This window comes from Caretta caretta, chromosome 6 (genome assembly GCF_965140235.1).
Source record: "Caretta caretta isolate rCarCar2 chromosome 6, rCarCar1.hap1, whole genome shotgun sequence".
Taxonomy (NCBI): Eukaryota; Metazoa; Chordata; order Testudines; family Cheloniidae; genus Caretta; species Caretta caretta.
The window spans coordinates 38198093-38215416 of record NC_134211.1 but is presented as its reverse complement, the minus strand read 5'-3'; the positions used below and the strand labels follow the sequence as shown (position 1 = coordinate 38215416).

At 44.9% G+C, this 17324-nt stretch overlaps 1 long non-coding RNA gene across 1 annotated transcript in view; it reads left to right on the top strand.

The window, feature by feature from the left end:
* The window catches only part of LOC142072334 (uncharacterized), a 64608-nt gene extending 48167 nt beyond the window's left edge, over positions 1-16441 (top strand). Inside the window, exons 2-3 of the long non-coding RNA XR_012668726.1 lie at positions 15529-15611; positions 16114-16441. This is a non-coding gene — a long non-coding RNA (uncharacterized LOC142072334). The remainder of the gene's footprint in view (positions 1-15528; positions 15612-16113) is intronic.
* The last annotated feature ends 883 nt before the right edge of the window (positions 16442-17324 follow it).

Here is a 17324-nt window from a genome sequence, read left to right as displayed (position 1 = left end):
TGGCTGGGTATTCGGATAAGTCCTAGTTGTGAGTATTCAAAAGGCCCCAAAATGTGTCTGATTAGACTTTCCTGTCACATTTGATGCTGCTTGTCAGTTCCTAGAGATGCTGGAAATGCTTTTATTGTGGATTCATTCCACTCTGTTTCTTCTTATGAGAATTATTTTACCTCCCTCTGATATTTTTTAGTCATGTTCATCACAGTTCTGTAGTCTAGTTATATGCCAAGGTTTCTAGAATAACAATTCGGACTAATGCTCAAAACAGTTCAGAGATTGGGAAATGTGTTCTGCACTGCAGAATTAAAACTCAGAATTAAGTTCATGAGTGTTTCTATATCTTGAGGGCCCTTTGAATGTACTATGCACAAAGTATCACCTGTTAAATCCTACATATTGATGCTCTTTAAAATCTGTTTATTTTTAATTTGAGGAAATTGGATGACTAAGCACTAGAGCAGGTAAAGAATTTCTGCTAAATGCTTTTTCACTAGAAAATGCTGATTCATCAAAACCAAAACTTTTAGTGGAAATATATTGGTTTCTGTGAAACTTTCCGAGAGAAGGTTTCTCTGATTCCTGATGGAATTTCTGGTCAAAATGAGAGGGAGCAGGGGTTGGAGTGGGATAACCCCAGAATAGCCAGTAGCTAGTTGTTTCATGTGAAATTGGTGTCAGAGGGCCCATGTTCCCTGAAGGGACCATTATGGATGGGACATTAGTGGAACACGGAATTGGGGGAATTAGTTTGGAAGCAATTCAGCCATGTGGGTAGGGTTTAATGACAGTCCACCTCATCACTTAAATTGCATTCAGCTTCACTTTGAGAATGAAACATGGGGGTGGCTTCTGAGATTATGTCTGCACTGGTAATTGAACAACAAAACTTTTGTCTTTTCAGAGGTGTTTCTCCCCCACCCCACCTACCCCTGAAAGACAAAAGTTTTGCTAACAACGAGCACCGGTGTGGACAGCACTAACAAAGCTACCCCCACTCATTGGGGGTGGAAGTCTGTCAGCAGGAGAGCCTTCACACCTTTTAGCAGCACTGATGTAGCAATGACCCGTGTCACTAAAAGCTGTGTAGTGTAGACATAGCCTGAGTTTCCGCAGTGCAGCAGCTGGCACTGAGTCCTGGAACTTTGTCTGAAAATCCCAGAGCCCTGGATTTTGCAGACACAAATCTATCCCATCCTCTACCTGATATGGTTTCTCCAACCAGTTTCCTATGGACAAATCCCCACCCCATCATTCCCCAGCCTTCAGCCCTCTCTGGCTTCAGGTCTCCAGCTCAGAGAGCCAACAGGCATCTTGCTCTGCTGCTTTCAGCTCTCTCTGGCCTGAGGAGGTGTGTAGTGGACTCCCTGACTGCTTTCCTCCTCCTGCTTTCACCTGCCTGATCTGGCTCCATTGCTCAACCGGGGACTTTTGCCACTCCCTCCTTCAGCAGCATCCCATCCCTGAAGCGCTCAGCCCAGCACTACCCTTCTCCTTTACTCTCAGGACTCTTTTACTAAACTCTGGGTTCCCAACTCTCCCTCTAAGCCCTCTCATAGAATTCCAGACTCTGGATTCTGAGGCTCCCCTCTCAGGATTTTAAACACTCATTGATAACTCCCAGGGCAGCCCCACCCTCTTCATTACACCACACCAGGGAATATCTGGACTGGAACAGGAGAACTGAACCAAGTTTCATTTACAGGGCAAGGTACCCTGTTAAAAGACTCGAATACATCCATGACAAAGAGCAGGCATAATCTAATGATGTAAAATGAGAACATAATGCAATCTGTAGGATAACGTGACCCCATAGTAACTAACCCAAAAAACAGACAGAAGTTTCTCATGGTGGATGGTCAGAACCATGGACCCTTTGTTGGAGGGAATACAGCCATATGATCTCATCAGGTGCAGCATAAGAATTTTATAGCTGCAATAGAAAGAAGAATGGCGAGTCCCATGGACAATGGAGACAATTTAAAAAGCATATGGGGATGCTTTCAAAGGCAGTGGGTGCCTCGAAGGAAATCTGCAACTGGAATCCACAGTGGAACCTGTGTGGTTACCATGAAGGAAAATTCCAGTGGCACTACACAATATAGTACACAAGAAGCTCACAGGCATGGAGAGCGGGGTATCCCAGCACACGTAAAGATCAGTGCAACCTGTGTAAGCAGCATGGTAATGGTAAAGAAGCCATCAGGCAAATTAAGTATCTGCACAGACCCAAGGCCACTTATCTTTTCAATGCCAAGTTGCAACTATCCACTGTCCACAACTGATGACATCTTGCCAGAACTTTCCAAAATCTTTATAGTCTGATGTGAGGAATGAGTTTTGGGACATAAGCTTGGGTAAAGAGGCCAGAGTGCTGACAATCTTTGAAACACCATTTGGTCATTACCGGTGGCTGTGAATGCCAGTGGGCATAAGTCCAGCACCAGAGGTGTTCAAGAAGACTCACTGAAGTACTGGAAGGTGTGCCTGGGGTGAAAATAATTGCGGGTCATATCCTCATTGTAGGTGAAGGGAGCAAAGGTACATGAACAAGATCATGACAGAAAATTGCAAGTTTTCCTGCAGGGACGAGACCATAAGAGAACCCAGAAAAAATGGGATTCAAACAGCATATGGGGACATACAATGGACATCTGTTCAAACAGAGGAACCAGAAGCCGATCCCAGCAAGATCAAGGCAATCAGAGACAAAGATATACCAGCTCTAGTAGATGTGAAATGGGAACACACAGGAATAAGTTTTCTGTTCAAGTTCTGTTCACACCTGCCTACAGTAGAGGAACCCCTATAGCCGCTCACATGGCAGAATGTTGAATGGGACTGGGCAACAGCAAGCATTTGACATGCTGAAGCAAATGATAATGGATGCCCTTGCCCTGCCAGGAGAGCCACTGACACTCCAATGTGATACATCAGAGAAAAGATTGGATGTGGCTCTTTTGCTGGAGCAGCTGGTCGCTTATACCAGCAGAGCCCTGTCAGAGACTGACCAGAGGTAAGCCCAAATAAGAGCTTTTGGCTGTGGTATTTGGAGCAGAGCAATTTTATCAGTACACCTATGGCCCACCAGTAATAGTGCCATCAGAACACAAACCTCTAGGGATCCAAAGACTTCAGTGCGTGCTGATGTGCCTCCAGGGCTACAAGGCAGAGATCATATATTGTCCAGGACAGCTATTGGTGTTAACAGATTCCCTGAACAGGGCGCACGTACCCAGCTTCAGTGAGTTAGGGGAAGGGAATTAGGAAATTGAATCCATCAACATAATGCACTATCTCCCAGTTTCAACAGTGAAGCTGATGGAAATCAAAGTTGTTACAGGAAAGACCATCCAACTACAGGCATTCAAGAGTGATACAAATAGGGTGTCCAGAAAACAAACGCCAAGTACCTGTAGGAGCAGAACCATATTTTCAAAGTAAAGATGAGCTGAGTGTGCAGAATAGAATAATAATTTGAGGACAGAAAGCTGTTGCGTATATTTTTGCATGACATCCTTAGGTAACAATGCATGCACATCACCCCTGGGTATTGACAGCTGTCTGGGAATTAATACACAACTCTACTCCTTGATAGAAGAGTGCGACACCTGCCCATCATGTGATAACCAGCAGCAGAAAGAGACTGTTACCACATGGAGCTGCCCACCCAACAATGAGGAAAGGTGGGAGCAGACTTATTTACTTCCAGGAAAAAGCAGTACTTTAGTACAATGCACTACTATTCAGTTTTTTTGGAGGTCTGTTCCCTTCATGAAACAAGTCAGTCACTGATGGGGAAAAGTGGAGACCCACTTTGAATAGGAATGCCATACCTATCCAGTGACACTGGACCCCAGTTTGCCTCAGAAGAATTCAAGGAGTTTGCTGGAGAGGTGGGGTGGTGGCCAAACTGCCATTTGGGTGCATACACACAGAGTAATGGTAAAGTGAAAACAGCTAAGAGACTGCTCAGACACATGGCAGTTTCTTCTGGTTCAGACCCCTTGTGTTTTTGGTGCACACATACACCATTGCTGGGTGCCAAAACAGTCCAGTGCAGGCACTGATGGAATGAGGGACGAAACCCCTAGAACCAAACGGAGACCTGTTGCAGACATAAGGATGGAGATACCAGTGAGAAACCAGGCACTAGAGTATGGCAGGTCAGCTAAGGACCTACCAGCTATGAAGACTGGCATTACTGTGAAAAGCCAGCCATTAGAGAGATGCCAGAAGGAGTGGAGTAAAGGAGTCAGGAGGAGTGCAGTGACACCCAGGTCATACGAAGTGACTATGCAATAGGGGCAAGTGGTCTGAAGTAGTAGGGAGACACGTATGAGCTGGCAGAGATAAGACCCAGAGAGAGCCTACAGCGATTCTCACAGAATAGAGAGGCAGAAAACCACCAGGGAGGAGATTCCCCAGAGAGACAGCTAAACTTGGAGACTGGTGACAGGGGGACAAAGAGGCCACTCCCAGTGTGGTTGCCTGTTGAGGAGACCAAACTATCTCCAAACCTATGTAACCAGCTGATTTCAACTTGGCTATGTGTTAGCAACCTTTGGCTGAAGCAACATGAAGGGGGACCCAGGCATCAATTATTTGTTTTTAATGTTTATATTGATTTTTGTAAAATAGGGAAGTAGTGTAATCAGTGGAACTGGAGTCAAAGTTCCTGCTATCTTCCCTGCTATTGATAGGACACCAGAAGCAGTTAGGCTGGAAGTAACTCCTCTTAACCTGCATTCAGATTCACTGTTGTGAATGAAACAGTCCAGACCTGGATTTGACACAAGTAGAGCAGGGACTCAAACCTGCTTCTCTCACTTGGTTGTTCCGGGGTGTGTGTGCTCTCTTCCTCTGAACAATTTTGAAAGGTCTTGGTTTCATTCTGATGTGGAATGAAACCAAATTCTGAAACCTCAAAATTTGTCACAAGACAGAATCCTTGTTTTCCCAGCCAGCCTTACTCGGCAATGAGAGATTGCACTATTTTGAGCTCTGTCTAGTTCCCAGGTTGGTAGTGAACAAAAGTCATTATATTTAAATACAGGTTTATGTGAAACTGGTTAGTGGTTCCTTGAACAATGTTTGTATAAAAAAATGGCATTAGTTAGCATGTTCATTTGCAGTCCTAGTAAAGAACTAAAGGATTATGAGTATGGAAACTGAATTGACTTCTCAACCCTTGAAGAGGTCCCTAGTTATGAGACTGAGGCACATGGATAGGGTAATGTGGAGAAGCTTGCACTGCTGCTCTGAGTCATGCATGTTCCTGTGGAGAGATTTCCTTTTTTTCCAGGTCTGTCAATCCAATGCATTTCATGAGCAATATAATTGTCAATATTGAGGGGTGAGTTACAGAAGTTTCACATGTGAACTGCATGTTTCTTTCTGCACCACTTGCTATGTTCTAGAATATAGCAACATGGGAGAATGAATAGCCACCAATTATTCATGCAGGTTCCCAAACATTTACATTTGGGTGACTAACTGGCCCCTTGTTGATTTCAAATGGGATAGTAGGTAAGCGGTTAGGAAAGTTAGTTTTACTTATCTCGTGGTTTTAATCACAAACTCACTGAAAAGTTTATTAAAAGCTAATAAGTTTCATTGTTGGGTAGACATAATTCCAATCTGTGCAAGAAGTTCATTATCAAAGCAGTTCATTATGTCTGTATTCTACTTACGGGTTTTCTGCAGGCTGTTGGTCTAGTTCCAGATTTATTTTTTGCATTATGTTGACATTGTACTTTAGAATAGATGGATTTTGCCTAGCAAAGTTGTAAGTACTTCTGTAAGATGTGACACCCCAGTTTAACTTTTCAAGTGTTTGAAAAAGGAGATAGGTTTCATTCTCTGAACCTGGCAACCTTTCTGCCATCATTCAGGATGGAAAGTAAATCACTGTTCCCTCTGTACTGTACCTGTTATAAATTTTCTTCTATTTTCTTGTCTACCATAAACATCATGTTGTATCAACCAGGCAAGGTACTAACAAGCTTCAACAGTACTTTATTTTCAAAGTGGAAACCTCTTTACCAAGCTGCTGCTGCACCCTCTGTAGCTTTCTCCCAGCCTCTCAACTCCTCCCCCACTCCTTCCTGTCCTTTCAGACTCCCAACAGCCAGTGCTCCCAATTCTAATAATTACAAGCAACATCTAAACACCACACATCTCTAGAAACAAACCTCTTTAGACAGTCAAAAGTCCCACTAAACTAGCAGGTCCTGCTCCAAGTTAACCTTCTGCACTTTTCTTCCCCATCCCTTGGGATTCTACAACATAATTTAGAACTATTTAATGTGTATTCTATTTCTGAAAAGCAACATATGTTCCTTTCTGTTAACTCTTTGGTTTGCAGCTCACCCCCCCCCCCCCATATACTAATGTTTCCCTTACTATTGGTGTCATTCTTCTGTACCAGATATGGAGTAGTCACAGAACTTGCTTATACATTTCATATGCTTGTGATGAGATCCTTTAATGCTTTGCCATGTATGGCTGAGGATCATATTAAATAAGCTCTTACATACAGTGCCAACTAGTGGCTGAACAGTGTAATACAGGTTAGCATTCCAATACATCTTCCCCTTTAAGTTCTACTTTCATATTATTTACATTATTATGCTGTCTTTGAAGTTCAGTATGTATCAGTCTCTTAAGTGTCTCTACGGTGTACTGGTTTTCTAATTACTCAACCCTTATGCATAACAACTTGTTCATCTGACTGCCTATTAATTGCAACTGCTAGCAGTGGTAGGTTTGGAATCCTCGAGTCGTCACCTTGTTCTGCATCTGCCAAATGTAGAGTTTGCTCTGTTGCTCGTTCTGAGGAACTGTAGATGTTGTTAGTTTGTTGAACTTTCCATTGTCTGTCTTGATCACTTATCTGGGCACTGAATTTTTTCTTTATGGCAGCTGGAGTTCAGTCCTTTTTCTCCATCCTATTTGACATGAACGTGGTCACCAGGTACTAGACCTGGCAGTTCTCTAACTAAATGAGATCTGTTGTTGCAATAATAAGCCACCTATACCATAGCTGCTTGCATCCACGCTGACCTTTTGAGTTTGTTCATTCGTAGTACTTGAGAACTGGAGCTGTTGAGATAATTTCTTAATTTGGTCCTCATAGTTAAGATGTGTTGGACTTCAAACAGTTCTTTCAGTGGGTTTGTAACTGTAGAAAAGTCTTGTAAGTATTGACCAAGGTAATTTACCATCCCCAGTACACATCTCAGTTTTGGTATGTCTGTGCATTCAATTCTTGAATTTTTTTTACTTTTTCAGGGCTAGGACTGATTCCATGGTCTGTCCCAAAAAACTCAATTTGGAGTAGGCAGAAAATGCAATTTTCCATGTTTAGCTTTAATTCAGACTGATTGATTAGACTTAAGACTTTGCTGAGGGTTTTGAGGTATTCTTCCATAGCAGATGCAAAAATCAGAGTATCGTCCATAAAAACCACATTTGTGTTCATAAACAGTTCTGCCATCTTTCTTTGAAAAGTTTCAGGTGTGCAGATAATCCTAAAAGGTAATCTTGAAAGCAAAATCTTCCAGAGGGTGTGATAAATTTAGTCACTTAAGCACTTTCTTTGCTAAAGGAATTTGACCAAATCTCCTTGAGGCATCCAACTTGGAGTGTACTGTAGCTCCTTTCACTTTGGGGAGGAAGTCATCCAGTGTTGGGAGGATCTCTCTCAACTTCTTCATTAAATCTTTTAAGATCCACACAGATGCATATTTTTCCATTTTTCTTTATAGCTCCTATGATTGGGGATATATTGTTGGCTCAGATTTTCTCAATTATGCCAATCTTCTGTATTCTCTTTAACTCAGTTTGCACTTTATGAAGTAATGGGTTAGGGATCCTGTGACGTGTGTCTACACTATATGGTTCAGCATTGTCTTACAGTTCTTTGTACTGCAACCCTTTTCAGAAATCCAATATCTCCAAATATTCCATTGAGTTCTTCCAGCTTCCTCACTAGGCCCATCATGGCTGCCACTCTGCACTCTGAGGGTATGTCTACACTACGGAATAAGGTCGAATTTATAGAAGTCGGTTTTTTAGAAATTGGTTTTATATATTCGAGTGTGTGTCCCCCCACAGAAAATGCTCTAAGTGCATTAAGTGCATTAACTCGGCGGAGCGCTTCCACAGTACCGAGGCTAGAGTCGACTTCCGGAGCGTTGCACTGTGGGTAGCTATCCCACAGTTCCCGCAGTCTCCGCTGCCCATTGGAATTCTGGGTTGAGATCCCAATGCCTGATGGGGCTAAAACATTGTCGCGGGTGGTTCTGGGTACATATCGTCAGGCCCCCGTTCCCTCCCTCCCTCCGTGAAAGCAAGGGCAGACAATCGTTTCGCGCCTTTTTTCCTGAGTTACCTGTGCAGATGCCATACCACGGCAAGCATGGAGCCCGCTCAGGTAACCGTCACCCTATGTCTCCTGGGTGCTGGCAGACGCGGTACGGCTTTGCTGCACAGTAGCAGCAACCCATTGCCTTCTGGCAGCAGACGGTGCAATACGACTGGTAGTCGTCCTCGTCGTGTCCGAGGTGCTCCTGGCCATGTCGGCTGGGAGCGCCTGGGCAGACATGGGCGCAGGGACTACATTTGGAGTGACTTGACCAGGTCATTCTCTTTAGTCCTGCAGTCAGTCCTATTGAACCGTCTTATGGTGAGCGGGCAGGTGATACGGACTGCTAGCAGTCGTACTGTACCATCTTCTGCCAGGCAGGCAAGAGATGAGGATTGCTAGTAGTCGTATTGTACCATCTTCTGCCAGGCAGCCATGAGATGTGGATGGCATGCAGTCCTTCTGCACCATCTGCTGCCAGCCAAAGATGTAAAAGATAGATGGAGTGGGTCAAAACAAGAAATAGACCAGATTTGGTTTGTACTCATTTGCCTCCTCCCCTGTCTAGGGGACTCATTCCTCTAGGTCACACTGCAGTCACTCACAGAGAAGGTGCAGCGAGGTAAATCTAGCCATGTATCAATCAGAGGCCAGGCTAACCTCCTTGTTCCAATAAGAACGATAACTTAGGTGCACCATTTCTTATTGGAACCCTCCGTGAAGTCCTGCCTGAAATACTCCTTGATGTAAAGACACCCCCTTTGTTGATTTTAGCTCCCTGAAGCCAACCCTGTAAGCCGTGTCGTCAGTCGCCCCTCCCTCCATCAGAGCAACGGCAGACAATCGTTCCGTGCCTTTTTTCTGTGCGGACGCCATACCAAGGCAAGCATGGAGGCCGCTCAGCTCACTTTGGCAATTAGGAGCACATTAAACACCACACGCATTATCCAGCAGTATATGCAGCACCAGAACCTGGCAAAGCGATACCGGGCGAGGAGGCGACGTCAGCGCGGTCACGTGAGTGATCAGGACATGGACACAGATTTCTCTGAAAGCATGGGCCCTGCCAATGCATGCATCATGGTGCTAATGGGGCAGGTTCATGCTGTGGAACGCCGATTCTGGGCTCGGGAAACAAGCACAGAGTGGTGGGACCGCATAGTGTTGCAGGTCTGGGACGATTCCCAGTGGCTGCGAAACTTTTGCATGCGTAAGGGCACTTTCATGGAACTTTGTGACTTGCTTTCCCCTGCCCTGAGGCGCATGAATACCAAGATGAGAGCAGCCCTCACAGTTGAGAAGCGAGTGGCGATAGCCCTGTGGAAGCTTGCAACGCCAGACAGCTACCGGTCAGTTGGGAATCAATTTGGAGTGGGCAAATCTACTGTGGGGCTGCTGTGATGCAAGTAGCCCACGCAATCAAAGATCTGCTGATATCAAGGGTAGTGACCCTGGGAAATGTGCAGGTCATAGTGGATGGCTTTGCTGCAATGGGATTCCCTAACTGTGGTGGGGCTATAGACGGAACCCATATCCCTATCTTGGCACCGGAGCACCAAGCCGCCGAGTACATAAACCGCAAGGGGTACTTTTCGATAGTGCTGCAAGCTCTGGTGGATCACAAGGGACGTTTCACCAACATCAACGTGGGATGGCCGGGAAAGGTGCATGATGCTCGCATCTTCAGGAACTCTGGTCTGTTTCAAAAGCTGCAGGAAGGGACTTTATTCCCAGACCAGAAAATAACTGTTGGGGATGTTGAAATGCCTATATGTATCCTTGGGGACCCAGCCTACCCCTTAATGCCATGGCTCATGAAGCCGTACACAGGCAGCCTGGACAGTAGTCAGGAGCTGTTCAACTACAGGCTGAGCAAGTGCAGAATGGTGGTAGAATGTGCATTTGGACGTTTAAAGGCGCGCTGGCGCAGTTTACTGACTCGCTTAGACCTCAGCGAAACCAGTATTCCCACTGTTATTACTGCTTGCTGTGTGCTCCACAATATCTGTGAGAGTAAGGGGGAGACGTTTATGGCGGGGTGGGAGGTTGAGGCAAATCGCCTGGCTGCTGGTTACGCGCAGCCAGACACCAGGGCGGTTAGAAGAGCACAGGAGGGCGCGGTACGCATCAGAGAAGCTTTGAAAACCAGTTTCATGACTGGCCAGGCTACGGTGTGAAAGATCTGTTTGTTTCTCCTTGATGAAACCCCCCGCCCCTTGGTTCACTCTACTTCCCTGTAAGCTAACCACCCGCCCCTCCTCCCTTCAATCACCGCTTGCAGAGGCAATAAAGTCATTGTTGCTTCACATTCATGCATTCTTTATTCATTCGTCACACAAATAGGGGGATGACTACCAAGGTAGCCCAGGAGGGGTGGTGGAGGAGGGAAGGAAAATGCCACACAGCACTTAAAGCACAGCACTTTAAAAGTTTACAACTTTAAAATTTATTGAATGACAGCCTTCTTTTTTTGGGGCAATCCTCTGTGGTGGAGTGGCTGGTTGGCCGGAGGCCCCCCCACCGCATTCTTGGGCGTCTGGGTGTGGAGGCTATGGAACTTGGGGAGGAGGGCGGTTGGTTACAGAGGGGCTGCAGTGGCAGTCTGTGCTCCAGCTGCCTTTGCTGCAGCTCAACCATACACTGGAGCATACTGGTTTGGTCCTGCAGCAGCCTCAGCATTGAATCCTGCCTCCTCTCATGACGCTGCCGCCACATTTGAGCTTCAGCCCTGTCTTCAGCCCGCCACTTACTCTCTTCAGCCCGCCACCTCTCCTCCCGGTCATTTTGTGCTTTCCTGCACTCTGACATTATTTGCCTCCACGCATTCGTCTGTGCTCTGTCAGTGTGGGAGGACAGCATGAGCTCGGAGAACATTTCATCGCGAGTGCGTTTTTTTTTCTTTCTAAGCTTCACTAGCCTCTGGGAAGGAGAAGATCCTGTGATCATTGAAACACATGCAGCTAGTGGAGAAAAAAAAAGGGACAGCGGTATTTAAAAAGACACATTTTATAAAACAGTGGCTACACTCTTTCAGGGTAAACCTTGCTGTTAACATTACATACATAGCACATGTGCTTTCGTTACAAGGTCGCATTTTGCCTCCCCCCACCGCGTGACTACCCCCTCAACCTTCCCCCCTCCCTGTGGCTAACAGCGGGGAACATTTCTGTTTAGCCACAGGCAAACAGCCCAGCAGGAATGGGCTCCTCTGAGTGTCCCCTGAAGAAAAGCACTCTATTTCAACCAGGTGACCATGAATTATATCTCACTCTCCTGAAGATAACACAGAGAGATAAAGAACGGATGTTGTTTGAATGCCAGCAAACATACACTGCAATGCTTTGTTCTACAATGATTCCCGAGTACGTGTTACTGGCCTGGAGTGGTAAAGTGTCCTACCATGAAGGACGCAATAAGGCTGCCCTCCCCAGAAACCTTTTGCAAAGGCTTTAGGACTACATCTAGGAGAACCGCAAATGCCAGGGCAAAGTAATCCTTTCACATGCTTGCTTTTAAACCATGTATAGTATTTTAAAAGGTACACTCACCAGAGGTCCCTTCTCCGCCTGCTGGGTCCAGGAGGCAGCCTTGGGTGGGTTCGGGGAGTACTGGCTCCAGGTCTAGGGTGAGAAACAGTTCCTGGCTGTCAGGAAAACCGGTTTCTCCGCTTGCTTGCTGTGAGCTATCTACAACCTCCTCATCATCATCATCTTCTTTGTCCCCAAAACCTGCTTCCGTATTGCCTCCATCTCCATTGAAGGAGTCAAACAACACGGCTGGGGTAGTGGTGGCTGAACCCCCTAAAATGGCATGCAGCTCATCATAGAAGCGGCATGTTTGGGGCTCTGACCCAGAGCAGCTGTTCGCCTCTCTGGTTTTCTGGTAGGCTTGCCTCAGCTCCTTCAGTTTCACGCGGCACTGCTTCGGGTCCCTGTTATGGCCTCTGTCCTTCATGCCCTGGGAGATTTTGACAAAGGTTTTGGCATTTCGAAAACTGGAACGGAGTTCTGATAGCACGGATTCCTCTCCCCAAACAGCGATCAGATCCCGTACCTCCCGTTCGGTCCATGCTGGAGCTCTTTTGCGATTCTGGGACTCCATCATGGTCACCTGTGCTGATGAGCTCTGCATGGTCACCTGCAGCTTGCCACGCTGGCCAAACAGGAAATGAGATTCAAAAGTTCATGGTTCTTTTCCTGTCTACCTGGCCAGTGCATCTGAGTTGAGAGTGCTGTCCAGAGCGGTCATAATGGAGCACTCTGGGATAGCTCCCGGAGGCCAATACCATCGAATTGTGTCCACAGTACCCCAAATTCGAGCCGGCAACGTCGATTTAAGCGCTAATCCGCTTGTCAGGGGTGGAGTAAGGAAATCGATTTTAAGAGCCCTTTAAGTCGAAATAAAGGGCTTCATTGTGTGGATGGGTGCAGGTTTACATCGATTTAACGCTGCTAAATTCGACCTAAAGTCCTAGTGTAGACCAGGGCTGAGAAGGTTGTTGGTCTGTGGTCTTTTGATCACATATGCTCTGAATACATAGCTTTTGTCTTTAAGTTGTTTCTGTGGTGAACTGGCCAATACAGTTTAGAATACCTTCAGGACTAGTCAGAGCTGTTTCAGGTGACTTCAGCTCTGGGAGGAGTTAAAGGTGATTGTAAGTCCTTTCTGACATCCGCTCCTGAGTCAATTTTAAAGTCAGTAGTCTTTCCATGAATATTCAGTTTTACTCTACAGAAAGGCTCTATGTCATCACAAGTGATAGATCCCAGAAACATAGCTCTTGTCTGTAATATATCAACTCCCTGACTGATTTGGTATGGCAAATAGAAGCCAAATATCCCTATTTCATGCATGTATTACACTGGCTGGACATGCATAGTCTCTGGGTATTTGACTTTTTCCACACCCTGTGCACGTAGGCTGGAATTTGTCCCTCTTACCCTGGGAGTTCTCTGTCCCTGTTTCTGGGGTTTATGATAATGACTTAACACTCAGTATCTGTTTGCATTTTCTAAGCTAGTTTCTGGTTTGTCAAGTTTCTGTAGTTTGCACCAGCTCAGACACTGTTGTTGGAATAGTTGTGGCTAGGGTTAAATCTCTTCAGTTGTAGCTTCTGTGAAAGGTTGTTATCTGTTAACCCAGTAACCAGCCTCTGATATTTTCATAAAAAGAAAATGAGTACTTGTGGCACCTTAGAGACTAACCAATTTATTTGAGCATAAGCTTTCGTGAGCTACAGCTCACTTCATTGGATGCATCCGATGAAGTGAGCTGTAGCTCACGAAAGCTTATGCTCAAATAAATTGGTTAGTCTCTAAGGTGCCACAAGTACTCATTTTCTTTTTGCGAATACAGACTAACATGGCTGCTACTCTGAAACCTGATATTTTCATGTTTTTTGCATTCCCAAAATCAGTTTTCAGGCAATGTAAGCAAAGCTCTTATAAAACATTCAACGTTTCCCCCTCATTCTTGAATTCTCTGGTAAAAACATGCTCTTTCATAAAACATTTCTCTGGGGTATAAAATATGCATCAAACATAGCAACAACCCTTTCATAATCATCTTTATGACTGTCTTTAGTAAAGTGAAAGGATTTAAAGATATGCTCTGCTTGCTTCCCCATAGCATAAATTAAAGATACCTGTATATCTCCAGTTTTTATGTAGTTTGTCTGCAATCCAAAATCTTGTAAAATACTGCTTCCAGGCTGTCCATTGTGAAGGTCTGTCAAAGCTGAAGTTCTCTGGAGCATTGAAGAGTGGCAGGTTGAGATCCTGTGACCTTTTTCGCTTTGTTCCTCCTGGTCTGTAACCTTTGTTGCTGTTTTCTTTCTGTTTCTGTTCTTAGTTTACTCCTGACACCATGTCATATTCTTCTGTACCAGATAGGGACTGGTCACAGAGCTTGCTTATATACACCAGGTGTGTTCATCATAAGATCCTTTCATGCTCTGCCATGTTCATTTTTAATTTTGATATTTTACACACATTACCACCTAGAGGCTGAATGGTGTAGAACAGTTCAGGACACTATTAAAATTGGCACCCACAACTTAATGTACCATTTGCATTATTACTCTGACTACTACCACTAGTTTTATCCTTTATTGTTTCAGATTTCCAGGAAGGCATTCTAGTTAGTAGTGTGGTCTTTAAAAAAAAATTCCAGTTTTTGATATAAGACGATTAGGTAAATTAACTTGCAAAGGAAAGTACCTTGACTGTCTAAGAGCTTTAGTGCTATCTCAGGACTTGGTGTACGGCACTGCACAGGTAATATGAGTAATTTGAGATTTTAACAAATTAATCAGTGCTGAAAGGCTGATGGCAAAACATTATTTTTAAAATGCTTAATTTTCTACACTAAAGGCAGCCCCACCCACTACCCCCACCTCACCTCAATCTTGGCTACTGCCAGTCATCGCTTAGACCTGCTCCCCAGGGCAGACTGCAGTGTATCAGCCACTCATCACAGGCGAAGGGGTTTGGATCTGTTGCCTCTGTCTACCCGTGGGCTGCCCCCTGGCAACCCCAATACCTAATAGGCCCTAATCTAGGCCTTGCAGCCTGGGGGTTTCCAGGCCGGAGCTCCCCTGCTCCCAAGGCCTTTTCCCCTCAGCCCTGCTCCAATCTAGGTACTCTCTCAGGTCCCTGCAGCCAAGCCAGACCCATCCCTCTCTGCATTCAGAGAGAGACTGGCTAAGCTTCAGCCTAGCAGCCCCTTTATAGGCCCAGCTGCGGCCATTTCCCCAATCAGCCTAGCTTTTCTTGCCCTCAGCCCTGGCTCTCTTGCAGGGCTGGCTTTTAAGCCCCACAGGACAGGAGTGGGTAACCACCCCACTACACCAGGATAACACTAGGAGCTCTCATACAACTATTGCGTAACTATTTGACTTGCCTTGTGAATCAAAGTGCAGCATTTTTTTTTTGAGTATGTGTTTTTAGTCCCTTTCTGCGAGTTAAAGAGCAGAGCTGTGAACCTTTGTGTAGTGCACAATGAATTTAGCCTTAACATTTCAAATGTGAGGTCTCTGAGCTGGAGCTGGCTTTGCTTTTTCAGTGTTTAGACTGAAACTTTATAGTGATATAAAATGAGGGGGGAAAAGGACAATAATACTGTTTTATATAAAAATACATTCTGACTTTCAGAATGTCTTTCAGGTATTTTATTTTTGGAACTTGAATATTCTTCTTCTACCCTGTGCACCTGCAAAGCCAGAGGGTGTAGGGCATCCATTATCCAGGTTTGTATACTAGTTTTCTTAGTATTTCACTAATGAGTTCCATTTTTGTTTTTATAAATATATATTGTGTGTGTGATGTTGCATTCCATATTTTCATAAAAATACATTATACCCACACTTATAAATATAACTGGAATATGCCTTATGCAAAAGGTCTCTTGTAAGGTGTCATTACAAAGCTTATAATCTACTGAGTGTGGCCATCCCATTTGTATGAATGTATCGTTTTTGTATCTGAAACTAGAAATATGAAATAGAACTCCGAGGTCCTATTGTAATTATGCAAAGTGTGGGCCATTCATGGTAGTTTGGAATCTTGATGGCTCCCATTAACCAGGACAATTGGTTGTAAAAGGCTCTGTTTACTTGTAAGACTTCCTGTATATCTGTGTGCCAGGGAGTGGGTAATGAAGTCTCTCGGAAAGTCTGATCATGTCACCTGAACTGGAATCCATCTTTAACCTTTTCTTTTTCATCTTTAACCTGGTGCTTTTCCATTTAGAAGGAAGCAGGGGAAACCCAGAGGGAGACAAAGGATTCCCGCCTTGTGCAAAAGATCTAAAAGGGGGTAGAACAGAACAAAGGGGGCTGCAGTCATGAGAAATCCCCTTTGTTACCACCTGAGCTGGAACTAACAAGAACTGTACCGGGAAAAGGATTGCGCCCAGACTAAGAAGGATTCTAGTCTGTGAAATAAGCTTATTGGAACATCTCTGAGGGTGAGATTTACCTGTATTCAGTTTCTTAATGTATTAGGCTTAGACTTGCATGCTTTTGCTTTATTTTAATTGGTGATTTACTTTGTTCTGTCTGTTATTACTTGGAACCACTTAAATCCTACTATTTATACTTAATAAAATCACTTTTGTTTATTAATTAACCCTGAGTCAGTGATTAATACCTGGGGGAGCAAACAGCTATGCATATCTCTCTATCAGTGTTATAGAGGGTGGACAATTTTAGTTTACCTTGTATAAGCTTTATACAGAGTAAATCAGATTTATTTGGGGTTTGGATCCCATTTGGGTCTGGGTGCTGGAAACAGGAACACTTGCTAAGCTGTTTTCAGTTAAGTCTGCAGTTTTGGGGGTGTGGTTCAGACCCTGGGTCTCTGTTGCAACAGGCTTGCATGTCTGGCTCAACAAGGCAGGGTTCTGGAGGCCCAAACTGGTAGAGGAAAACAGGCTCAGAGGTAGTCTCAGCACATCACGGAACAGTCCCAAGGGGGGTCTCTGTGACCGAACCCTCCCCCTCTAGATATAGATCTATATCAATATCTAGATAGATAATTCTGTGTGTGTGTGAGAGAGCGGAGGTGGTATGTCAACACTGCAGTTAGACACACACAGCTGACTCAGGCTCATGGGGCTTGGGCTCAGGGGCTGTTTAATTTCAGTGTAGGCTTCTGGGCTCAGGCTGGAGCCCTCCCACCTCACAGGATCCTGGAGCCCGGACTCAAGCCCAACCCCAAGCCCGAATATCTATACCGCAGTTAAACAGCCTCTTAACCCAAGTCAGCTGGCATGGGCCAGTCATGAGTTTTTAATTGCAGTGTAGACATACCCAGAGTGAGAAAGAGGACTCATTTACCTCTTGAGTGCATGGAACAGTACTGAGCAGCTCCTCAAAGAATTTTAATCACTCAATGGTGGCTTTATACATTCTTCTACCTAAATTAGGGAGTAGTGGTTAGAAAGACTCAGCTACAATTCC